Below are 27,723 nucleotides of genomic sequence, written 5' to 3' on the forward strand. Positions count from 1 at the left end.
CTTCCCATCCAGCTCGGGCACTGCTGTGGGGCTCCAGGCCAAGGATCACTTGTCCAGTCTCCCACATGTGGCTCCAGCAAGTCCCCTGTTTGAGGAAGAACGGCCTGAGAATTCCAGACTCCAAAGCAGGGAACCCTGGGCTCGGGGCTGGGGCTCAGGATCACTCACTTCTGGGGGATGAGGCTGATCCCAGAGCTTCCACGGAGCTAAGCCTCCACAGTGGGTCAAAGTGGCAGTGGGGGCAGGGAGAGGAGCCAGGCAGGTGTCTCATCCCCCCAAGAGCCTAGAAAAGAGCCCAGGGGCCTGGAGTAGGTGAGACCTTACCAGGTTTGCCCGGGCCCTGGGGGAGGAGGGATTGTGGCTGCCCAGCCAGGACACCTGGCTGATGTCTGGGTATCTAGTGGCTGATGAGTACATCAGTGCATTTCACACTGAACTCCTAGCAAGGTGCGTCCACACAGGGAGAGTCCTCAGGCAGTTGGGACCATGCGCCTGTGGGAGTTGAGAAAGCATTTACCCACTCACTTACTCACTCACCCACTCACTCACTCACCCACTCACTCACTCACTCACCCACCCACTCACCCACTCACTCACCCACTCACTCACCCAATCACTCACCCACTCACCCACCACCCACCCACTCACTTACCCACTCACCCACTCATTCACCCACTCATTCACCCACTCACTCACCTACTCATCCACTCATTTACCCACTCACTCACCCACTCACTCACTCACCCATTCACCCACTCACTCACCCATTCACCCACTCACTCACCCACTCACCCACCCACTCACCCACTCACTCACCCACTCACCCACTCATTCACCCACTCACTCATTCACCCACTCACTCACCCACTCATCCACTCATTTACCCACTCACTCACCCACTCACTCACTCACCCACTCACTCACTCACCCACTCACTCACCAACTCACCCACTCATTCACCCACTCACTCATTCACCCACTCACTCACCCACTCATCCACTCATTCACCCACTCACTCACCCACTCACCGACTCACTCACCCACTCACTCATCCACTCACCCACTCATTCACCCACTCACTCACCCACTCACCCACTCACTCACCCACTCACCCGCTCACTCACCCACTCACCCACCCACTCACTCATTCACTCACTCACCCACTCACTCATTCACCCGCTCATTCATTCACCCATTCACCCACTCACTCACTCACCCACTCACTCACTCACCCACTCACTCATTCACCCATTCACTCACTCACTCACCCACTCACTCATTCACCCACTTGCTCATTCACCCACTCACTCATTCCACTCACTCATTCACTCACTCACCCACTCATTCACCCACTCACTCACCCATTCACCACTCACCCATTCACTCACTCACCCACTCACCCATTCACTCACCCACTCACCCATTCACCCACTCACTCATTCACCTATTCACCCACTCACCCATTCACCTTTTCACCCACTCACCCACCTATTCACTCACTCACTCATTCACCCACTCACTCACTCATCATTCACCCACTCACTCACTCCTTCACCCACTTACTCTTTCACCCACTCACTCATTCACCCATTCACCCACTCATTCATTCACCCACTCACCCACTCATTCATCCACTCATTCACCCATTCACCACTCACCCACTCATTCACCCACTCACCCATCACTCACTCACCCACTCACTTATTCATCCACTCATTCATTTACCCATTCACCCACTCACTCATTCACCCACTCACTCACCCACTCACCCACTCACTCACTCACCCACTCACTCATTCACCCACTCACCCACTCACTCACTGACCCACTCATTCACCCGCTCACTCACTCACCCACTCACCCATTCACCCACTCTACTCATTCACACATTCACTCATTCACCCATTCACCCACTCACTCACTAACCCATTCACCCACTCACTCATTCACACATTCAGTTATTCACCCACTCATTCACGCACTCACTAACCCATTTGCCACTCACCCATTCACCCATCCACCCGTTCACTCATTTACCCATTCGCGTTTTCACTCCTTTACTCGACCAATTCGCCCACTCACCACTCACGCATTCACTAATTCATCCATTCACTTATTCACCCGCTCACCCATTCACTACTCACCCATTCACTCACTCATTAATGTACTCATCCATTCACCCTTTTATCCTTTCACGCATTCACCCCTTCACCCCTTCATTCACCCACTCACTCCTTCACCCACTCATTCATTCACCCTCTCACACATTCACTCATTCACTCACTCACTCATTCACCCATTCACCAACTCACTCATTCACCCATTCACCAACTCACTCATTCACCACTCACCCATTCACCCACTCACTCATTCACCCACTCACTCATATACCCACTCACCCACTCACTCATTCAGTCACTCACTCATTCACCCACTCACTCATTCACCAGTTACCCATTTACCCATTCACCCACTCACTCATTCAGTCACTCACTCATTCACCCACTCATTCACCCACTCACTCATTCACCCACCCACTCATTCACCCACTCGCTCATTCACCCACCCACTCATTCACCCATTCACCTATTCACCCATTCACAGATTCACTCCTTCACTCATTCACCTATTCACCCATTCACTCATTCATGCACTCACTCATTCACCGTCTCACCCATTCACCCATTCGCCCTTTGACCTGTTCACCCATTCACCCATTCAACACTCACCCATTCACCAGTTCACCTGTTCACCCATTCACCTACTCATTCATTCAGCCACTCACCCATTCACCCACTCCCCCATGCACCCATTTATCCCCTCACCCATTCACTCACTCAGTTCTTCGCACATTCACCCACTCGCTTACTTACCCACTCATGCATTACGACATTCCCACAGCGGGTATGCACTAAGTGCTCATGGCATGGTACAGGCGCCTGGGCTGTTCAAGTGCACAAGGAGGAAGCTTCCCATTTCCAAGGCAGCTGAGTCTGGGAGAAAGGGGGAAGAATGAACCCAGGATCAGAGGAGATGGGGCATCCTTCAAGACAGTGGGACGGGCATTGGCCCAGGAGGACTCAACCCCAAAGGTGTACCAAGGCCCTGCAAACTGGAGCTCCTGTCTGTTCCCTGTGCAGAAGAAAGCCAGGCCACCACCTGCCTCCCTCCACGTCGGAGGGAAATGCTTTCATTAAATATTGATTGGTTTGCACAAGCCTTGGGTTGTCTGGAGGGAAGGATAGAGAGACTTCTGCATGTAAATTACATTTTTTCAGCCCTTCTTTAACCCTTTCCTGCCTGGGCACCTGGACACCTGTTTGGATTCCCCACAATGCTGGCAGGAGGTCCCTGTGGGCTCAGGGCAGCCCCTGGGACTTAGGGCTGGAAGTGTCCAGCATCTCTTCTCTGCCATGGCCTTGAAGGTCTTCCGGGGCCACTCTGCCTCTCTCCACACTGCCTGCTCCCTCTTCTGCTGGATCAGAGATGCAGGGATGCCAGCACCCCCATCCCCTGGCCCAGGCCAGGGGCGTTGATCTCTGCAGACACAGACTCCAACTGCTACCCAGCCAGGCCTTGGCACCAAGTCTTCTGGGAAAGAGCTCACCTCTGGGAACACCAAGAGCTTCCATCTTGACTTTTAAATGTTATAATCCTGCCTTGCTGAGCACGCTAAGACCCACAGAGGCCCCTTCCAATTGGGTTCCGGCACTTGGGATCTGTGTCCTGGGGAACGGTGGGACGGGGGGAGGGGAGAACGGCTGGCACCATGAGCCTAGGTTTCCACATTTGTAAATGGCAGGATTACTGTAGCTTCCCTTAAAATTGTGATCAGGGTGAAATAAAGCCATGTGTGGCTAGCACAGTGCTGGGCAGATGACTGGTCAAGAAGCAGCATTTTTCCCGGTTGTGTGTGGAGAGAAGAAGGAATAATAAATGAGTGAGTGGGTGACAAATGAGTGGGGGAGGAGTGGATGAGTGTGTGAATAAATGAACGATTGAACGAATGGACCAATGGTCGTGCATGACCTTGGCTTTCCCACAGAGGCTAACGAGACTCCTTCATTCAGGAGCTCTGGCCTCCAGGAGCCGCTCTGGCTCTCTTCGGCTGTCCCTGGGATGCTGGCTCCAGGTCCCTGCAGGTCCGGCCTCCTGTCCAGTTCCTGAGCTCCCTCGGTGCTCCTGGTTCTGCATGTCACTCTGCTTCCTCTTGAAGGTCTGAACCTATCACAGGCCTGTATATCCCTGGATGCCCTGCTGTGTTTGCGGCCCCTTCCCTTCCTGCCCCTCTGGCCTTTTTGACACCCTCACTGATGCCAGGGGCTCCCAAAGCTGCTTTCAGGGATGATGCCTCCTCTCACTGGGTGACATGGACCCTCAGTAACCTGGGAAGTAGGCAGTACCTGCCCCGCCACCACTGTGCAGTGTGTAGGGGCTCAGGACAGTCACAGCTGGGAGGCTTGCCGACACCTCCCAGCCATCTGTCCATTGTCCATCCACTCCTGACTCCGCTCCCCAAACTCAGCCTGGATTCCCCTGATAATTTGGATTTGACTGACTTCTGGAGTCCTTTGCAGAACTTTGGTTGGTTGGTTTGTTTTGTCTGCAGCAACTAGCTGAGATTGCCTTGGAATGCTACAGGGTCTGGTCTATTCAATAGTCACAGTGGGATTGGAGTAAAATGAGTTCACACCCACTCTGTCCAGTTGTTAATTCCACAGCTCCCATGGGCAGGTGGTGAGGGAGGCCCAGCCCCTCTTGTTCCTGTAAGGGACTAACGGTGATCAGACACGCTCACCATCATCCCTGACCTCTGTTCTGTGTCTGTTCTGAGAGCCTTGGCCTATTCTCACTTCCCTCCAACTTGTCTCTACCACACCTGCCCCTGTCTATAGCAGAGGCCCGTGCAGTCCTGCCAGGGCTCCCAAAGCAAGGCCAGGACATGGATCTGAGTAGAATGCTGCATGTGCACACATGTACGTACACATGCACAGACTCATGTGCCTACTTGCACACGCATGCATGTGCTCACACCAACTCTGGCTGATGGGGTCACCAAATGGTCCTCTCCGGGTCAGTCCAGTTCCCTTCCTTTTGGGGTAAAACTTGAGAGGAAATCTTGAATAAGGTTTTGGGGAGCCAGAGCTTTGCGACTTCTTTATGTGTGAGCTTGGCTGAGCCCTCCCACCCTGGGCTTCATTTTTCCCAGATGAAAAACGGAGGACTTGGACCCAATGACCTCTTCTATATCTTCCAGGTCAGATCTGTCAGGGACCTGGGACTGCTGGTTTATCTTGGGCTTCAGCATCAGGTTCTGTGGGTAACAGGTGAGTGATTCTAAAAGCAGTTCGGATGACACAGTGGGAGGAGTAGAACTGTGTAGGATGACCTCTGGGAGCAGGACTTAGAGAGCTGTAAGTGACAAAAGAGGCCATTCCCTCTGTGCTCCCTCAAACCTGCCACCGGCCCATCTATCCATCCATTCTTTCACTCACTCGTTCAGGTGCCAGGCACCAGGCATGAAGGAGGCGAGGAACACACAGACTTGCCTTCGGGAGCCAACCCCAGGGTATGGCAGCTCCACTTTTGGCTATTAAGCTTTTTGTTAATAGTCCTAAGAAACTCTAAATAAACAACACAAGCCTCCATTTCCCAATTTCTTAGTTTTAGACAGAAAAAATGTCACTTCCTGTGGAAGTTGAAAAAGATGAATACCCCCAGCAGCCACTGACCACTCAGCTCCTGAGGCCCACGAGCGGTCCTTCTGCTCTGCGCGGACAAGGTTTATGGTGCTCAGTTCTGTTTCGTAGTTACGACGAAGTCTTCCATGCTTTGTCTCTTTGCTGGGTTTTAAAATGGAAAACAAATAAATAGCATTCCACTAAAACGTAAATATTATACAGGGCAGAATTCTGCTTCTGGCCATGTTAGAGTAGCAGAGACTGGATTTACCCTCCCACTTGAAACAACTAAGACACCAGGTAAAATGTATAAAATAATGATGTTGATACGTTGAAAATCAGGCAGTGCAGGAGAGTGACTCCTGAGAGAGGAAGCGAAAGAGATGATGCCTGTGGTGGTCAGTTTATTGCCTGGAGAGTATTTAGGACTCAGCCCAGAGCCAGTGGTTCCCTGAGTTGAGGAAGCAGAGTTGAGTGTCCAGAGCATAAGGCATCTAGAATCCTGGGAGCAGAGGATCTGGGTGGAAAAAATGCTTGGAAAGGAGAGAGCTAGCTGCATAGACAGAGAGCTCCAGATTCTACACCAACTTCCCTGACAGCCTTCCACAGAGTCCTGGTCAGTACACATATATGGAGAAAGCATCAAGGCCAGGGAAAGACCCACCAGAAAGGAACAGGGAGGAAAATCTCTGCAGTTGACGCAGGGCTAGGAGTAGTTCACGTTTCCACCAGACAGAATGGCAAAATCTCATAGTACACAAAACACGGTTAGAGTACTTGGCAGGGCATGTCTCAGATGGGACATAATTAGCCCTCCTCTAAAGGCTGCTGTGGTCCCAAAACTGACGTACAAGCCTCAAAAAAGAACAGTCAAAATAGTAAAATTAACAGTGCCCCATAACAAAATCCAAGCATGTTTACAGGAGTAAAAACAAATACCAAGCAACCAACAACAGAAAAATCACAACGTCTGGCATCCTGTCAAGGTCACCAGACGTGCATGCAAAGAAACAGGAAAATACAAGTCAAATGAGAAGAAAAAGTCCATCCATAGAAACAGACTGAGAAACAACACATGATCAAATTAAATTAATTAATTTAATAAATCAAAGAAAGAAATTAAAACAACTGTTTTAAATATGTTCCTTATGTTAAAGAAGATAGAGGAAGGCAGGAGCAGGTTAAGGAGAAACATGGAGGATATAAAAAAAGATTGATACTAAACTTCAGCTGACGAGAACTGCAATTCTTGTGATGGGAAAAGCACTGAGTGGGATTAACAGGATATTTGACACTGGTAGAAAAGATTTGTGAACTTAAAACATAGCAATAGAAACTTTCCACAATAAAACACAGACAGAAAAAGTGACCTGCAGGAGAACCACAAATGGATTAATATATGTGTAATTGGAGTCCTGAAGAAGTAGGGAATGTAAAATATTTGGAAAAGTAGCGGCTGAAATTTTTTCAAGATGCTAAATAAACCCCAGGTAGAGGTAAAACATGAAGAAACTCCGGCAAGGAACACCACAATCAAGTTATTCAAAACCAGTAATCAAGGGAAAACTTTAAAAGCAAAGAAAAAAAGACATACACATAGTACAAATGTAAGAATGATACAAATTTCTTATCAGAAACTATAAAATCCAGAAGATAATGGACAAACACCTTTAAAATACAAAGGGGAAAAGCAAACTGCCAGTCTAGAATTCTATACCCAGGGGAAAAAAAAAAAACTTAAAAACTACATCAAAATGAAGACTTTTTGAGACATAAGAGAGGTAAGAGAATTCATTGCTGTCAGACCTGACTTATAAGAAATATTAAATAAAGTCCTTTATGAAGAAGAAAAATAATAGCAAATGGAAATCTAGATTCATTCAAATGAATAAAGAGCACTAGTAACAGTAAACTTGTGGTTTTAAGCATGAATGCACGTAAAATATAGTAAAGTTCTTTAACATATAAATAATTGACTAAAGGAAATGTGATAACAGCGTTGTGGGGCTTATCACATGTATAAAAAGAAAACATATAATTCAAGAACACAGACCCTGGGACAAGGGAACTAGAATATTACTGTTATAGGAATTTTATGCTACACATGAAGGGTATAGTATTACTTATAGGTAGGACATAAGCGAAAGATGCATCCTATAAAACCTAAAGCACCTACACACAAAAATGATGTCTAACCAATTATCCCACAAAGAAGATAAAACTAAATCATAATAAATACTCATTTAATCCAAAAGAAGTTGGAAAAAGAGGAAAGAAAGAAAGCAGATGAGGGAAAAAAGCAAATAGAAAACAACGAAGTGGAAGATTTAAACCCATCACATCGATAATCACATTAAAACTAAATACTATACTTGAAAGGCAAAGATTGTTTTATTGGGACAAAAAGGCAAGAGCAACTACATGCTAACTACAAGAAACTCACTTTAACTGTAAAACTACAAACAGATTAAATGTAAAAGGCTAGAAAAAAATGCACCATGCTAATACTGATCAAAAGAAAACTGGAGTGACTATCTTAATCACAACATAAGTAAATTTCCTGGCAAATAGTATCAGTGGTAGGTAATGTCATGATAGAGGGTCAATTCATCAAGAGGGCATAATAATCCTAAACTGTATCCACATAATAATATATATTCAAAATGCATGGAGCAAAAACTGGTCACACTGCAAATAGAAATAAATAAATTCACAATTATAGACAGAGGTGTCAACTCTCAACTCCCTATTCTCAGTAATTATTAGAAAAATGTAGATAGAAAATTGGCAAAAAAAAAAAAAAAAATAGGAGGCTCGAACAATACCATCAGCTACCTTGACCTAACGGACATTTATAGAGTCCTCCACCCAATAACAGCAGAATACACAATCTTTTCAAGGACACACAGAACATTTACCAAGATTGACCATATTCTAGGCCATAAAACAATTCTCAATAAATGGACTAGATTCAAATCAAATTCTCAGCCAAAATGGAATTAAATTAGAAATCAACAACAGAAAGATATCTAGAAATTCAAAATATTTGGCAACTGAATAGCACACACCTCTACATAACCCGTGACTTGATGTATTAGTCCTTTCTCACGCTGCTATGAAGAAATACCCGTGACTGGGTAATTTATAAACAGAAGAGGTTTAATTGACTCACAGTTTTGTATGGCTGGGGAGGCCTCAGGAAACTTACAATCATGGTTAAAGGCACCTCTTCACAGGGCGGCAGGAGAGACAATGAGTGTCAGCAGGGGAAATGCCAGATCCTTGTAAAACCATCAGATTGCGGAAACTTCGAGCTCTCCTGTGCGTCCGCAGCAGCCGTCGTACCGTGGAGGAGCGCGCAGCCCAGGCGAGGCCGGAGGACGTGCCCATAGAATGCCCAGGGGCGACGAGCTGTCCTGAGCCCCTCTGGTGCAGCCACCTTCCTGTCCCATACACCCTGTCCACCACGGAGTCCAGAGGGAAATCGGCCAGCAGCCCCAAGCCCGACACCAAGGTGCCCCAAGGCCACCACCAAGGCCAAGGTACCCCTGGCAGCCGATGGGAAAGCCCCCTTGACCAAGCCCTCGAAGAGGGAAGTCCCGGCTGAGAAGCAGCAGCCGCTGGCAACCCCCAGCATGGCAACTGCCAAGAAGACCCTGGCCAAGGCGAACCCCGTCCTTCTCAACCACAGCAAACTGAAGCCGGCCCCCACGACCCCCAAGGTTCCCAGCAGTCCTGATGCAACCCCGGGGCCCAAGGGTCCTGGGGACGGGGCGGAGGAGGACGAGGCTGCCAGTGGGGGCCTGGGGACCGAGGTCCCTGGTCCTGCGAGAATTTGAAACCCCTGCTGGTGGCTGGAGATGTGGCTGTAGCAGCCACAGCCCTGATTCTCGGTGGGGACTTCCTGGCCCAGAAAAAAAAATACCTGTGGGCCAGGCGGGGGCCACAGAGCCACTTCCTGTACAGACCTCAGGAAGCCAGTGCATGCAGAATTCACCCTTACCTACGTGTACACACGCACATTCATTACACATCTACATATGCTCCCAACACACACACACAGTGGAGAGGACGCCCACACCCATCCTTGCTGATCCAGGACTTCCCCAACCTCCAGGGCAGAAGGAACCCAGGCTCCGGGGTCCACAGTGCCAGCTTTCAGGAGAGGGTCTAGCTGGGGGACTGCAAGAAAGGAATGGACCCTGTGTGTGGCCCTCCAGCGGCTGGGTGATCCTGGGCCCCCACCGCTGGTCTCTGAGTGTAGGTGGGGGTGCTGGGATGGGTTCTGCCTGGGCCTGGCTCTCGTGGGAACATTAAAGGGCGGACATTAACGGTTGAAAATACACACACACACACACACACACACACACACACACACATCAGATTGCATGAGACTCACTTATTATCACAAGAACAACATGGGGGAACTGCCCCCATAATTAAATTACCTCCACCTGGTCCCACCCTTGACACCTGGAGATTATAGGGACTGCAATTCAAGGTGACATTTTGGGTGGGGACACAGAGCCAAACCATCTCTCTCAAATAAGAAATCAAAAGAGAAATTGGAAAGTTCTTTGAGTTGAAAATGAAAATACAACATACCAAAATCAGGGAGATGCAGCTAATGTATGCTTGGAGGCAAATTTAAGCACTAAGAACTTATGTTATCACAAAAAAGAAAGGTCTCAAATCAGTGACCTACGTTTTCACTTAAGAAACTGAAAAGAGAAGAGCAAATTAAACACAATGTAAGCTGAAAAAGAAAATAACAAAAATAACAGAAATAAATGAAAGAAAAAAGTAAAAATTATAAGAAAAATCCAAGAAAGTAAAAGCTAATCATTTTAAACTATCAATTAAATTGTTAAACTTCTAGTCAGTTGATGAAGAAAAAGGTAAAAAGGCACAAATTACCAATATCAGGAATGAAAGAGTGGGTGTCACCAAATATTTGCAGTCATTATAAGGAAACAATGGACTGTTGTAAGCCACTTTTTTCTAATAAATTTGATAACTTAGATGAAATAAGCAAATTCCTTAGAAGCCATAAACTATCAAAGTTCACTCAAGAAGAAATAGATAACATGAGTATCTAATAACAAAATCAAGTTTTTAATTAAAATACTAATGACAAAAACAAAAAAACAAAAAACTATAGGCCCAGGTGGTTTTCATGGTGAAGTCTAACAATATTTAAGGAAAAAATAACAATTTTACACAAATCCTTCCAGACAATAGAAAATGAAGAGGTACTTTTTTTATTTGATGAAGAGAACGCTACTTTCCTACTAAATCAAACAGACATAAGAATCAATGATGAAAATATTCTTACCAAAATTTTAGTAAATCTAGTTTATCTACATCATGACAAAGTGCAGTTTATCTCAGGAAGATAAAGTTGATTTAACATTCAAAAATCAATAAATGAACTTTATCATATTAGTGGACTAAAAAGAAAAATGCACATGATCATCTCAATAGAAAAAGCGCTTAGTAAAACCCAACATTGAGTCATGATTACAAACCCTCAGAAAATCAGGGAAAAAAATCAAAAGTCCTCATAGAATAAAGGCCATCTACACAAACAACAACAACAACAAAAATCTATATCTTCCTAAAATTGAGAACAAGGTAAAGATACCTACTCTCACCACTTTTATTAAACATTGTACTGGAGGTTCTATCTCATGAAATAAGGCAAGAAAAAGAAATAAATCAACTAGATTGGAAAGAGTAACACTTTCCTTATCATCTGTGTAGACCAGCCCATGGAATCCATGAAATAAAAGCTACTAGAACTAGTAAGTGAGTTAGCAAAGTGGCAGAGTTCTAGATTAATATACATAAACTAATGACGTTTTTACATATAACAAACAATCAGAAATGGAAATTTTAAAAATGTTATCATTTCCAATACCATTAACAAATATAAAATTGTTAGCCATAAACCAATAAAACATGTGTAAGACTTGTACATTTTAAACTACAAAGCATTGCTGAGAGAAACTAAAGAAGACCTAACTAAATGGAGCATGTACCATGTTCATGGATAGGAAGACTTGAAGTTGTTAAGCTATCAATTCTCCCAAATTGAGTTATAGATCAGTGGAATCTCAAACAAAATTCCAGAAGGATTTTTAAAATGAAAATCAATAATTGAACTTTATGTTTTATATGGAAAATAAATGAAGGACCTAGAACAGTGAAAATAACTTCGCAAAAGAAGAACAAAGTTGGAGGACTTATTTATCTGATCTGAAGGCTAAATATAAAGCTATATTAAAACAGTATGGTATTGCCATAAATATAGACAAATAGATCAATGAAACACAATAGAGATTCCAGAAATAGACTCACATATATAGAGCCAATGGATTTTTGGCAAAAGTACAAAGACAATTCGATGGAGAAAGTATAGTCTTTTCAACAAATGATGCTGAATCCCCAAAAAAGTGAACTTTGATTCATACCTCACAGCATATACAAACTTTAATTCAAATGAGTCATAGACCTTAAACTATAAAATTTTTAAAAGAAAATAGAACAGAAATCTTTGCAACTCGGATACAACATCAAAGCATAATTCACAAAAGAACAAATTGATAATATGCATTTCATCAAAATTAAAAACTTCCACTCTTCAAAATACACTATTAAGAGAATGAAAAGACATAGATCAAGAGAATGTATTTTTAAATCACATATCTATAAAGGACTTCTATGCAGAACATATAAAACTCTTGAACCTCAATAATAAAATTCAAACATCCAATAAAAAGAGGAACAAGGCCTGGGGCGGTGGCTCACGCCTGCAATCCCAGCACTTTGGGAGGCTGAGGCGGGCGGATCACGAGGTCAGGAGATCGAGACCATAGTGGCAAACACGGTGAAACCCCGTCTCTATTAAAAATACAAAAAAATTAGCCAGGCGTGGTGGTGGGCACCTGTAGTCCCAGCTTCTAGGGAGGCTGAGGCAGGAGAATGGCGTTAACCCAGGAAGCGGCAGAGCTTTCAGTGAGCGGAGATCGCGCCACTGCACTCCAGCCTGGGCAACAGAGAGAAGCTCTGTCTCAAAAAAAAAACAAAAAAAGAGGAACAAAAGATTTGAAAAGACACTTCACCAACAGAAATATTGATGGCAAGTACAATCATGAAAAGATGCTTCTTATCATTATTTAATAAAGAGATGCAAATTGAAACCACAAGATGATACCACTACGCACCTGCTAGAATGGGTAAAATTAAACAGACTGACATACCAAGTGATGGCAAGGATGCAGAGAAATTAGAAACCTCTTACATTGCTGACAGGAAAGTAGAAATGGCACAACCACTTTGGAAAACAGTTTGGCAGTTTATTAAGTAGCTAAATACACCTACCACATGATCCAGCCATTCCGTTCCTAGAGAAATAAAAGCATATGTCTATATAAAGGTTTGTATGCAAATGTTTATAACAGCTTTATTTGTAATAACCAAAAGCTGGAACCAATCCAAATGTTCATCAACTCGTGAATGCATTAACAAATTGCGTGTATTCATAAAATTGAAGACTCTTCAGCCATAGAAAGAAATGGATTGTTGACACTGCCAAAAACATGGATGAATCTTAAAATAATTTTGCTGAAGGAAAGAGGCCAGACCCCACAAAAGTATGAGGACATACACTATGCTTCCAGGTATATAAAATTATAGAAAATGCAAACTAACCTATGATAACTGAAAGTATGTCAGTGGTTGCCTCGGGACAGGCTGAGGGTGGAGAATTGGAGGGAAGGATTACAAAGGGCACAAGTAGAGACTGGGGTGATGGATATGTTTATTATTTTAACTATAGTGATGGTTTCACAAGCATAAACACACATCAAATGCATCAAATTTTGTACTTTCAATATGTGCGGTTTATTGTTTGTCAATCATCCCTCATAACACTGTTTTAAAAAGAAATATTAAAATTAAATTGTAAATTATCAAAGAAAAAGATAAACACTAAAAGCACTTTTTAAAAGGTTATAACTATAAAGACACTTGGATTAGATTGAGAGCAAACTTCACAGTTGCAACAATCACGACCACACACAGTGGAACAATATATTCTAAGTGCTACGAATATAATCATCAATATGGAATCCATACCCTGCTGAACACTGTTCAAGAGATAGTATAAAATGAATGCATTTAAAAATTATTTATTTTAAGAAATTCACACACAATACTGTATGTATTTATGGGGTATGTGGTGATGTTTCTATATATACGATGTATAGTCATCAGATCAGGGTAATTAGCATATCTATCATCTAAAATATTGATCGTTTTTTGTGTTGGGAACATTCAATATCCTCTCTTTTAGCTATTTGAAAATACATATTGCTGACTGTAGTCATCCCACAGTACTATAAAACATTAAACTTATTCCTCCTAACTGTGATTTTGTGTCCTTTAACAAATCTCTCCTATATCCCCCTTCCCCTTCCAGTCTCTAATAACCTGGGTGCTACTCTTTACTTCTATGAGATCAACCTTTTAGCTTCTACATGTGAGTGAGAACATGTTTAACTTTCTGTTCCTGGCTCATTTCACTTAACACCATGTCCTCCAGGCTCATCCATGTTGCCATGGTGGACAAGACTTCAGTTTTTATTGCTGAATAGTATTTCACTCTGTGTGTGTGTGTGTGTATGTGTGTGTGTGTGTGTTAAATCACATTTTCTTTAGCCATTCATCTGTTGATGGACACTTGGGTTGATTCCATAGCTTGGCTATTGTGAATAGTGCTGCAATGAACAGGGAGTGCAGACAACTCTTGGATGTACTGATTTCCCTTCCTTTGGCTATTTACCCAGTAGTGGGACTGCGAGATCATATGCTAGTTCTATTTTTGGTTTTTTGAGGAAACGCTATACTGTTCTCTATAGTGGCTGCACTAGTTTACATTCCCACCAATAGGGTATAAGAATTCCCTTTTCTCCACCTCCTCACCTGTTGTTATTTTTTGTATTTTGACAATAGCCATTCCAACTGGGGTGAGATGATACCTCACTGTGGTTTTCATTTGCATTTATCTGATGATTAGTGATATTGAACTTTTTCCATATATTTGTTAGCCATTTGCATGTCCTTTTGAGAACTATCTGTTCAAATCATTTGCCCATTTTTAATTGTTCTTCTTTTTTTTTTGTTTTTTTTTTTGTGGTTTTTTTTTTTTGTTTTTTTTTTTTGCTGTTGAGATGTTTGAATTCCTTGTATATTATAGATATGAATCCCTTGTTGGATTAATAGTTTGCAAATATCTCTCACCCTATGCAAAAGTTAACTCAAAATGGATCAAAGACTTAAATGTAAAACCTGAAACTATAAAAACTACCAGAAGAAAACACAGGGAAAATGCTTTACGACATTGGTCTCGGAAAAGATTGTATGAATAAGACCTCAAAGCACAGGCAACAAAAGCAAAGATAAACAAATGAGATTATATAACACTAAAAAGCTTCAGTACACCAAAGGAAACAATCAACAGAGTGAAAAGAGAACTGACAGAATGGATGAAATGAAGACTTTTAGAACCAAAACATCCAGAGAGATTGTCCCACTGAAGAACTACACACAACACCGCACTAAGAGGTACACTTTGACCAAAGTAAACTGAACCTGGGAAGATGGAATAAGATACATGAAACTTGGATAAGCAAAGAAAATGCAAGATAATACAGGCAAATCTAAAGGAGCACTGAGTGTGTAAAATAATAATACTGATAACTACTAATGCAGGTAAAAAATACTACTGAACTAAAACTTTATAGAAAATAAATACTAACTCACGATTTAAGGGGAACAAGAGCCTCTTAACCTAAGAATACAAAAAAAAAATCCTTATCCTGATAAAGATGATTAAACCCTATAGAAAATATTACCTTTAATTGTAAAATTCAGCATTACTCTAAAATCAGCTCCATTTTTATGCTTCATTCGGCTACAGAGCCTAGAAGCACATTGTGAGAAGAAAAAAATCATTACAGGGTCTAGGAAGGAAAAAACTAAGCTATTACTGTTTGCAGAGCATTTTTGAAGAGGAAATTCAAGATAATCTAGAGATAGCTATTAGAATTAACTAGAGAGCTCAATGAATTGCAGGATATAAATTCAGCATAAAAATGACTAGCAAAAATTAGATGAGAAATATAAGATTCTGTTAACAGTGAAAAAACCCACAAGGTTTCTAAAGATACATGTAATGATGTGCAAGACTTTTCTGATAGGAGGAAATGGGTAAACTTTGTTGGAAGGCATGAAAGAAGACCTAAGTGAACAGAGAAATATACCATGTTCATGAATGGGGAGACTCAATCATGATGAAAACTATAATTACATTGATGTAAAGATTAAGTGTATTTCCAAAATCTTGTCCCAAAATTAGTTTTTCATGCTGATTGACAAAAGTAACATACAAGAGCAATGAGCCAAAAATAGCCAAGACATACCTAAATATAACAGTAAGAGAACTAAAGGATATCGAGACTTATTTTATAGAGCTACAAGTCTTAAGAGAGTATGATATGGTTCAGGGATGGGTAAATAAAATAATGAAACTGAGGCTACAGCTAGAAAAAGACCCATGATTATATGTGAACTTGATATATGATGGGGTGCATTACCCCTCAATAGGGAAGGGGCTCACTACTTAGCATGCGGTGCTGGAGCAACAGAAAACAAATTCGTTAAGAAAAAATGAATCACAGGTAGGCCAACACCTAAATGTGAGAATACAAAGCTGTAAAAGATAACATGAGTTGATACCAACATCACAAAACATGAGGGAAAGTTTGAGGTATCAGACACATTAAAATTTAAAATTCTGTTCAGAAAGGCACCATCAATAAAGCAAAAAATTTACAAGCCTCAGTCTGAGAGGATATATTTGCAATCCACATAACCAATAAAGTATCGCTACCCAGATCCATAAATAACTCTGAAAATCAATAAGAAAAAGGCAAGCGACCCAATGGAAAAATGAGCAAATGATAAGAAACAATAAATATCAGGAGAAAACAATGGGCAATAAATATGTGAAAAGAGGCTGAACTTCCCTGCTAACACTGAGAAACACAAATTAAAACAACTAGATGCCATTTTTCACCCATTAGAGTGTAAAAAATTAATAAGTCTGATACTACTGAGTGTTGCCATGAATCTGTGCAAATGGAAACTCCGTCTGTTGCTGGAAGGAGTGTAAATTGGTATAACCACTTTGGACAGCAACACAGCAATACTTAATAATAATGGTAATGATATTGCTAATGGTTAATACTTATTGAACATTTATAAAGTGCCACGCACTGTTTAAAGCTAGCGTGGAAAGCTGACAACACACATTCCCAGAAGCCAGGGGCTCTTCCTGCAGTGACCTGGCCCAAGGACCCCTGCACACGGCACCAGCAGACACAAGCAAGGCTGCTCATGGTGTGGCGGGAAAGCAGAACTGATTTGCAGGTTCCTGAGTGGGGAAGGATCAGTAATCTGTACCTCATTGGCGTGATGGAACACTCTCCTCCAGTTAACACACTGAATTGATGTCTATCAATATGGATAACTTTCAAAAACTTGATGTGAGTGAAAAAAGCAAGTTGCAACAATCTTTACACTATTTTGCCATTTATGTCAACTTTAAGGCACATAAAATATTGCTGGTGGATGCAAGCATGTGATAGAAAAGTATTAACTTGTAGGTGGGAAATACAGACACCAGCCCTCCTCCATAGTGAGCTGACAGCTGGCTGGGGAGCTGCTGGGGCCCTCCATCCATCCATCTGTCCATCTATCCACAGGAGCCAGCCCATCTCCAGGGAGGGAACGCCAGCTAAGGGAAGCAGGAGCCAGCCTTGAGGAGCTGGAACCTGGAGGAAAGTTAGTCTAGGAATTCAAGGACTTACGACATTTGAAATCTACTAACATCGTTTGTTATGATTCAGTATACATTAAAAAGTCAGGAAACAGCAGATGCTGGAGAGGATGTGAAGAAATATAAATGCTTTTTTTTTTTTTTTTTTTTTTTTAAGATGGAGTCTCTTGCTCTGCCGCCCAGGCTGGAGTGCAGTGGTGTGATCTCGGCTCACTGCAAGCCTCACCTCCTGCGTTCACGCCATTCTCCTGCCTTAGCTCCCGAGTATCTGGGACTACAGGCGCCTGCCATCACACCTGGCTAATTTTTTGTATTTTTAGTAGAGATGGGGTTTCACTGTATTAGCCAGGATGGTCTTGATCTCCTGACCTCGTGATCCGCCCGCCTTGGCCTCCCAAAGTGCTGGGATTACAGGTGTGAGCCACCGCGCCTGGTTCTAAGTCTTTGCTATTGTGAACAGTACCGCAATAAACATACGCGTACATGTGTCTTTATAGTAGAATGATTTATAGTCCTTTGGGTATATACCCAATAATGAGATTGTTGGGTCAAATGGTATTTCTGGTCCTAGATCCTTGAGGAATCGCCACACTGTCTTCCACAATGGTTGAACTAATTTACACTCCCAAAATGGGAGTGTAAATTAAAGACAGTGTGGTTGGAAGAACAAAAATGCACACAAAACCTGTGCAAGGAAAACTAAAACTTTATTGGCAGACACAAAAGAAACTTTCTGAGTAAATGGAGAGACATATTCCTCTTGAATAAGAAAATTCACATTATAAAAATGTCAATGGTCTCCCAAAGTGATCAAGATGCGCGGCGGAATCCCGGTCAAACTGCAATTGCATCTTTTATGGAATTTGACGCACAGACTGAAATTCAAATTCACCTGGAAAACAACCTGCTTGGTAAACATGGTTTCCCGGGGCGGCGGGGGGAACAATGAAAGTTGGTCTTGCAGACCAGGTTCAAGTTAGAGATCCCAGAAAGAAACAGATGTATCTCCCTGCAGTGAGGTGCACTGGGACGGGCACATCCCAGGGAAAGGGCAGGGTGGACCATGCAAAACAGGCTGGAAAACAAACAGGCTTCCAGGGGACAAAATCAAGGGAGATTTCCAAGTCACAAACACAGGTAAATTATGTGGATTAAAGAAAAACATCTAAAGATCTGCAAACACAAATATAAAGAATGCTTGATTTCACTGGGAATCAAAGATGTTGATGAGAGTAATAATGAGAAATTGTTTTTCACCCATAAAACTGGGGGTGGGGGAAGGTAAGGATTAAACTCTAACAATGATAAAAGTGTAAGAAAAACAGGTATTTGGCTGCGCGGCTGGTGGTGAATACTTTTTACAACCTTCTCAGAAAACAGTATGGAAATGTCCACCATGAAAGAGCAGAGAAAGCCTCTTTGAGGCGTCTGCTATAGACGGGGACGCCTGCCTGAACACAGAGGAATCATCCACATCCATGCTAGTTGCAGTCATTTTGGTAATAGAAAAAAAAAGAATTAGAAGGGGAAGAAAAGATTAGCACCTTAATTCTTTGCCGGCAGAGGAGAGCTTGTTACACAGCAGCATCGCCCACAGGACAGAAGCCTCTGCAGCCATCAAAGAAAATGAGGTCGAGCTATGTGGGCCAATGTAGAAAACTCCCGGGACATCGTGTTAAATGTAAAAAGCAACTTGCAGACAACGCATGAAATATGTATGATTCCATTTGTGAAAAAGCAGCATCGCTAGACAAAACTGTGTATTTTATTTCGTATGTACACACGTGTGCAGATCCATGTAAAGAAAGCAGTCCAGACGGTGGGGCGGGGTTGGAGATGCAGCCAGCCCTGCTTTGTGTCTAGATAGCTTGGCACGCTTGGCGCCTCCCAGGCCCGAGGTCATGTGCTCCTGCCATAATTTAAACAAATGCCTGAACAGCAAAAAGAAATTAGAATAGTCAGCTGGACCTGGTCTGGAGGGCAAGAGGAAGGGGCGGTGCGGAGAGAAGGGAGACCCCCTGACCAGGCGGTGTCTTAGGGACCGGAGAGGTGTGAGGCCCACGGCGGTCCTGGGGAGCGGCCTACGTAGAGCTTGTCGCCAGTGAAGAGGAAGCAGTGGCCAGAGGGACGGGGAAACCCAAGAGAGTGTGGGGTGGGGGGAAAGGCCAGGGAAGCCCCGGGCTTCCAGGAGAGGCAGTGGGGAGCACGGGTCGGGGGTGCAGCAGGAGGCCGGCGTCGCCTTGGGGAAGAGGCTCAGCGGCGCGGGGGAGCCCCAGGATCCAGGGAACCGCGGAGGGAAGGGGAGGAGCAGGGCGTGGCTGGAAAGGCGGTGGGACAGGGAGGGGTAAGCTGTGCGGCTGCCTTGTCCCCTGTGGAGAGGAGCCCTGGGAGCTGCGGGAAGAGCCGGGACAGAGAAGGCTATGGGCGGGGGGCCGGAGGAGGCGCGGGGAGGGCGGGGGCTGTCCCTCGCTCAGCAGTGGGGTTAGCGAGGCCGGGCTGGGTGCTCAGGCGCCGAGGACGGGCCTGGTTGGAGGCAGAGAAGGCGTGGCTGTGCAGGGGGAGGCAGCGCCCTCTTCGCGGGGTCTGGGGTCCCGCAGCGCCCGGGGCCGTGGCAGTGAGCGAGCGTGGGTGGGAGCCGCGGCCTGGGTCCCTACGCCCTCCCGGCTGCCCAGAGAGCAGGTGCACCAGGGGGGCCTACGCGCATTTCCAGCGCGAGTCCAGGGTCCTCGGCCTGCAGGCTGAGCAGCGAGGACAGCGGCGAGGGGGCTCCGTGGCACGGCCTGGCGGGGTCACCGCGCACGCCTAGGCCCCGGGAGCCAGGAGACTCCGCAGCCGTGGCGCGGGGCTACCACGGCCGTCCAGGCGCCTGTGCCACCGACACGGAAAAGGGCGAGCTACGGAGCGCGGGGTGCGGACGGCCACACCCCTCCCGCCAAGGCCACCCCGAGCCCAGGCTGCCAGGGCGGCATCCCCAGCCTGAGACCCGCGCAGCAGCCGCCAGGAGAGAGCAATAGACCGCGCTGGGTTTCCACCGGTTAGGTGCTCAGATGCTTTGTTACCGCGGCACGAACTACCCCACCCCGAATGCGCGTGGGTGCCGGAGCCTTCCTCCATAAGGACCCGTGTGGGCAGTGGCTTAGGGTGGCTCAGGGTTCCCCAGAGACACAGAACCAGGAGGACACGCACACAGTCCCGCCTGCATCTCAGTGATTCCAAGCACGGCCCTCACACACAAGGTCTATATCCCATAAGATTATAACGCAGCGGAAAGCATCTATGGCTTAGTGACATATTGATGGTCCTGATCTTAGGCTAATGTGTGTGTTCATGCCTTACTTGTTAACAAAAAAGTTTAAAAAGTAAAAAACAATTTTAAAATTAATAGAGAAAATCTTATGGAATAAAGATCTTTAAAAAACATTTTTGTACACCTGTACTTGTTTGTGTTTTAAGTTATTACAAGAGTCAAAACGTTAAAAAATTACAAAGTGTATGAAATAAAAAAGGTACAGTAAGATAAGATTAATTTATTATTTAAGATAGAAAAAAGTTTTAATACATTTAGTGTTTATAAAGTCTACAGTAGTGTACACTAATGTCCTCGGCCTTCACAGTCACCTACACTCATTCATGACTCACCCAGAGCCACTTTCAGTCCTGCAAACTCCATTCTTGGGAACAGCCCTGCGCCAGTGTGCCATTTTTAATCTTCTATGCCATGTTTTTACTGTACCTTCTCTATATTTAGATACGCCATTACTTGCCATTGTGTCACCTACCGTGTTCAGTACAAGTCACACTCTGTACAGGTTAATAGCCCAGGAGCCATAGGCTGCACCCTGTGGCCCCAGCGCGTGGCAGGTGGTACTGTCCAGGTTTGTGAATGACCTCTGTGATGCTTGCAGAGGACGAAATCACCTAACCACACATTTCTCAGAACACATCCTCATTATTAAGCAACATGTGACTGTGTGTGTCTGTGCTGTGTGTGTGTGTGTGTGTATAAATGAAGAGATTTGTTACATAAATTGACTCACAAAATTATAGAGGCCAAGAAGTCTGAAGCGCCAAGAGCTGCTGCCCGTGAGCTGGAAAACCAGGAAGGCCAGTGGAGCGACTCCATCTGAGTCTGAAGCCAGAGAAGAAGCACCACTGAGGTCCAGTGGCAGGAGAAGGCAGTTGCCCCAGCTCGAGGAGACAGACGATGTGCCCTGCCTCCGCCCTTCAGTTCTATCCAGGCCTTGGGTGGATTTGATGATGCTGGCACATATTAGTGAGGGCAGATCGTCTTCACCAGTTCAAATGCTAATCTCCTCTGGAGACACCCTCCCATCAACAAAGAATATTTACCAGCTACCTGGGCTTCCCTTAGCCCAGTCAAGTTGATGCATGAAATTAACCCCACAAGTCCACCCTTTGTCAACTTAACATCCATACAAATCTTCAACTATATTTAATCTCCAATAAATACAATCGGATCACAGTTCTGCCTAATCTGATACAACTGTCCTACATATAACCAAAAACACACTAATTCCTTCCCCAAAAGAGTTGGTAAAGTCCTTGAGGGATAGTCACTTTTCTCCTGATGTCCCATAACATAAATACCAAGATGTAAAATTAACAGTGCTTAAATACTGACACAAAGTTGTTACATTTTATGCTACATGATAAGGAGATAACAGAGAAAACAAATATATTTAGTTAATACATGTATATATTCACGCAAACATATAAGTTACAAAACAAGGAGGAAATTCTGACAATGACAGTCCTTATTTCTGCCACTGGCCATGTAGTTGTCACTGGTATCAATAAACCCCTTCTTCCACCACCCAGTCCATATCTCCTTACCTTAGCAAGTGCTGCAGCTGGCCATGGTTCTTTACTGGTGGAGTGAGCCAAAACCTTCGTTCTCGAAGTGTCTGGGCCATTAGAGGTCCTGCCTGAATTGTACTATTGTGGTTTCCAGTAACTTTAATCACAGAGCATGGCAGTGCCAGGACATGCCTGACGATCTCCCGTCTCCCAGACACACTGTTCCTTCCCTCCATGGTGGAGCGCAGTCCAATTTCTCCTCAGTATTCCGATCAATCACCCCGGCCAGCGCCATTATTCCCCTCTCAGCCTGCTGACTCTGAGGCTTGAGGGCCCCAAAAAGGCTAACTTTCAATTCAATGGGATCACTGTTGTGTTTCCTGGTTGAAGCATTTCTGCCTCTGGAACTAAGACCCGTAGGCCAGCAGAATACAAAGTTGCAGGGAGCACCTGGTCCCAGCCCTGCAAGGTATTGCCATCTAGTTGGTGCTATAATTGAGCTTCAAAAGGCCATCCCACCATTCTATCACACCAGCGGCTTCAGGATGCAATATGAGCATTGTTGCACTTCTTTGGCTGTGAAGTAAGTTCCTTGATGAGAAGCAGTGCGGTATGGAGCACTGTAACAGTGGATAAGGCATTCTGTAAGTCCATGGGTGGTGGTTTTTCCAGTAAGGACAAACCGCTGCCCCTTCCATGCTGGAAGCCATCCAATGCAATCAATCTGCTACAAGTAGCTGGCTGATCACCTAGGAATGGTGCCATATCAAGGGCTTGGTGTTGGTCTCTGCTGCTGGCAGATTGGGCAGTCAGCAGTGTCCAAAGCCAGGTAGGTCTTGGTGAGTGGGAATCCATGTTTCCGAGCCCATGTACTACCTCCATCCCTGCCACCATGCCTGCTTAGTTTATGAGCTCATTGGGCCATGACAGGGGTGGCTTGGGCAAGAGGCTGACCAGTGTCCACAGAAGGGGTCATCCTGCCTACTTGATTCCTAAAACCCTCCTCTGCTATGGTCATTCACATAGGACAGACATATCTTCATGACTTTTGTCCATTCTGAGAGACCTATCCACATAGCTTTTCCCCCAAATATCTTCACCACCAATTTTTCCAATCATTCTTTCCATGTCCCTGACCATCCAACATAAACATTGAGCACAGCCCGTGAATTAGTCCATCACTGCACCACTGCCCACTGCTCCTTCCAAGCAAAGTGCACAGCCAGGTGCATGGCCCACAGCTCTGCCCAGGAGGACTTCCCTTCCCCACTGTCCTCCAGGGATGTCCCAGGGAGGAGCTGTAGTTCTGCAGTGTCCACTTTCAGATGGTGCCTGCATATGGGACAGAGCCATCTGTAAACCAGGCCTGGGTCATCTCTTCCTCTGTCAAATGATCATGGGGAGCTCCCCAGGAGGCCACAGGCTCAGGCTGGGAGAGAGGGTCTCAGCTGAGCAAGGCAGTGGAGCAGGGGTGGGGACCGTGGCACTTTGGCCACTTCATGTAACCTACTTGAGCAGTCAGGGTCTTGTTGGACCCAATCGCATATGTACCACTTCCATTTGATGACACAGTGTTGCTGTGCATTCTTAACTTTATGGCCTGGTGGGTCAGATAATACCCTCTGACACACAGACATCTCACCAATAAGTGGAGAGTAGTTGCTACTTCTTGCTCACTAAATCCAATCAGCATAATGTCCCTTGATGTAATGCACCATGGAAGGGAAAAGCAACCAAGATTCCTGCAGACAAAATTATAATGTAAGGCTACAGAGTTGATGGGACACTGTCCCTGAGATTGGACAGTGAATGTGTATTGCTGGCCTTGCCAAAGAAAACTGCTTCTGGTTGACCTTCTGGACAGGGGATGGACAAAAGGCATTTGCTGGATCAATAGCCGTGTACCAGGTAACAGAGGATGTGTTAATTTGCTCAAGCAACGAAGCCACATCTGGTACAGCAGCTGCAATTGGAATCACTACCTGGTTAAGCTTGTGATATTTCAGCCATTCTCTGAGATCCATCTGTATTCCCTACAGGCCAAATCGGAGAGTTGAATGGGAATGTGGTGGGGATCACCAGCCCTGCACCTTTCAAGTTCCCGATGGTGGCATGAATGTCCACAGCCCTTCCAGGAATCTCCACAGCCCTTCCAGGAATGTGGGATGGTTTTTGACTTACAGTAGTCACCCCTTATCCCTGGTTTAACTTTCCACATTTTAAGTTACTGCTGCACACTACAAGATATTTTGAGAGAGAAAAATCACAATTGCATAGCTTTTATTGCAGCATATTCTTCTAATTGTTTGATTTTATTATTGTTGTTAGTCTCCTACTGTGCCAAATTTATAAATTAAACTTTATCATTGATATGTAAGTATAGGAAAAAAAACATAGTATATATAGGGTTTGGTGGTTTCTATGTCCATGGTATCAGGCATCCACTGGGGTCTTAGAACATATCACCTGCAGATAAAGAGAGACTACTGTATTATTTTCCTAGGTTGAAGCAGTTCTAATGGCTTCTACTTGGTCTTCTTCACTGTAATAGTCCTTACTCCACAGGTCGGGGACTCAATGTGTAGATGCTACCAGCTCCTCAGTTACGTCTCTTCCAGTTATGCATTCTGAAATGGGGAAATAACTACAGGAGGAGTTTGGGGACCCACTGGGCCCACTGTAAAATGAACGTGAGTTAAAACTCCATTGATCATTGAGCTCCATAAGCCCCTACTCTGCCTGGATGGCTACAGAGACCTTTTCAGTCTTCTGGAGTCAGTGTCAGTGCAGAGCCAGCGTCCGGCAGTCCCTGAAAGGTCTGAGCATTTCCTTTTCACCAGTGCACAGTTACCTGGTAAAAGGTAAGGTAGGTCCCTTTGGGGAAGGCTGGGGAAAAGATTAAGAGTATACATTTTGGGTAGTGTACAGGGTTGTTTCCCACGGGGACACTGTCGTTCCTTCATTCACTGGTTCTGAGTCTGTAGGTTGGCTCAGGTCTGAGAATTGATTGAGGGACCATGACTCTCGGCTTTGAGAGTCATGATTTTATTATTGGAGTTAGAATTTTGTTTTTAGAGACTGGATCTCATTATGTCACCCAGGCTAGAATGAAGTGATGTGATCATAGCTCACTGCAGCCTCACACTCCCAGGCTCAACAGATCCCCCCGCCTCAACCTCCTGAGTAGCTGGGACCACAGGCATGTGCCGCTATGCCCAGATTCGACTTAGACTTTCGTTCACTTGACCTAAAACTTTCCTGCTTATACAGATCACAACTTCTGATCAAATTCCCTTTCAGGAGCTCCATGATAATGGGCCAGAGCCATGAGTCTCATGAGCCAAGCTGTTCTGATTGCTGCTGTGCCACTCCTGCCCATTGCTATACCCACACCCGCCTCGCCGTGGCCTCCCCGATGGCAGGATCCAGTTGCTTCCCCTGCACTTAGGTCTCCAGCTGAGTGGCTGTGGTTCCCACCATAAGGTCTGACCTACACAGAAGAGCTATGGAAGAGCTCTTCAACGAAGCTGGGGCCCCTCACACAGTTCTTTCTCGAAGTGTTGGTGAAAGGCCAGTCTTCCAGATCCCCTGATGTGGGCAAGTAGGTCTGAAATGACAAACCCACTCTAACACACCAGCTTCCGTGAGCCCTTTAAGCCCCCTCTACATTAACCCAGGGGAGTTTGGATCTTTCCAGTTTGCTCATGGCAGGGGAGACTATCTTTTGACCCCTGTTCAGTCATCCAACCAAACCGAGCCCTTTCTAACTCGCTGAGCTGCAACATTAAATCCAGAATCACTGCTTACTGAGCCCATATCAATACATTTGGCCTGATCCAACTTTATGTTCCTTCCACTACAATCCCACACCCTTAATATTCATTCCCATCCATGTTCCCTGGATTTCTGCTTGTATAAATTAGAAAACCCACGTTGCTCTTTTGGAGTGCAGCATACCTTCTCATGGGTCACAGTTTGTCCCTCGCCTCAGGGCCTACTGGGGTTTGGGTCTAGTTATAAGGCTAGAGGCAAAGAGGGGTGGTGAGGGTGGGTACTGAAAATAATCAGCATTGTCCTGCTTGGCCACCACCTCAGAGGAAGATATTACTTAGGATGCAGGGGACTCCTTCAAATCAGGTGGAAAGGCGACATCACTGTTGGCAGGGATGCTGCTGCCACTAGGGATGTGAAGGCCACTTTTGTTGAGGGTGGAGGGACCTCTTCCACTGGCAAAGAATACACATCAGAATTTAGGGGCATGATACTTCCAGCTTCATCAGGGTCTTCCCACATATCCCATTCCAACTTACAGTATTCCATTCTTTCCCAGTTAATTTCCCCACTTAAGAGTAGATACTCTAGAAGGCTGGGAGTTCAACTTGCATTGTATTAGTAATTTGGCCAATTGCAGGATGAGGTCCTGAGTTTGATTTTCAGAAATTTCAGCCCTGTGTTTGTATGAGATAAAGCTCTCGGGGCACACATAGAAGCTCTTAGGTCATTTTTGTGGCTCTTGACCTGGGAATTTGAATCCCTGAGCTCATCTTTTTCTTTTACCACTTTGTCCAATGACATTAGAAGCAACCAATGTCATTATATTCCTCAGTTTTCCTAAAATGTTCAAAAGTATCATATACAGAGTCAGGTAGCTCCTCGCTTCTTATAAGTGGTTAATTAGGAGGATCCAATGTAGATATTTTGCATATCTCTATAGTTTATGCCATGGATGATCAGTGCTCTCTTTACTACTGGAAATAGAGTCATTAGTGTCTTTACATATAGTCAGATTAAAGAGCCAATTCCAGAAACTCCAGAAAGAATTCAGAAAACTCGTCCTCAAAATTCCTGTCCTCTAGACCCACTCTTGGTACCAAAATCTGTATTAGTCAGAGTTCTGCAAAAAACAGAATCAATAGAATACGAATAGAGATCTATATAGGAGGAGATTTATTATAGGAATCAACTTAAGTAGTTATGGAGGCCAACAAGTCCCACAGTCTGCCATCTGCAAGCCGGAGAACCAGGAAAGTCAGTGGTGTTATTCAATCTGAGTCCAAAGACCAGAGAACCAGAGGCACCAATGATCGAGGGCAGGAGAAGATAGATGTCCCAGCTAAAGAAGAACGTGAGTTCACCCTTCCTCAGCCTTTTCGTTCTGCTCAAGCCCTCCATGGATTAAGTGATGCTTGCTCACTTTGAGGAGGGCAGGTCTGTACTTAGTCCACTGACTCAAATGTTCATCTCTTCCAGAGACACCTTCACAGACACATCCAGAAATGATGTTTTATCAGCTATCTAGGCATCCCTTAGTGCAGTCAAGTT

At 44.7% G+C, this 27,723-nt stretch overlaps 1 pseudogene; it reads left to right on the forward strand.

Annotated features, from left to right (window-relative positions):
* Positions 1-8,952: 8,952 nt before the first annotated feature.
* On the forward strand, positions 8,953-20,597 carry LOC144329801 (uncharacterized; annotated as a pseudogene).
* The last annotated feature ends 7,126 nt before the right edge of the window (positions 20,598-27,723 follow it).

Source organism: Macaca mulatta, chromosome 7 (assembly GCF_049350105.2).
Source record: "Macaca mulatta isolate MMU2019108-1 chromosome 7, T2T-MMU8v2.0, whole genome shotgun sequence".
Taxonomy (NCBI): domain Eukaryota; kingdom Metazoa; phylum Chordata; class Mammalia; order Primates; family Cercopithecidae; genus Macaca; species Macaca mulatta.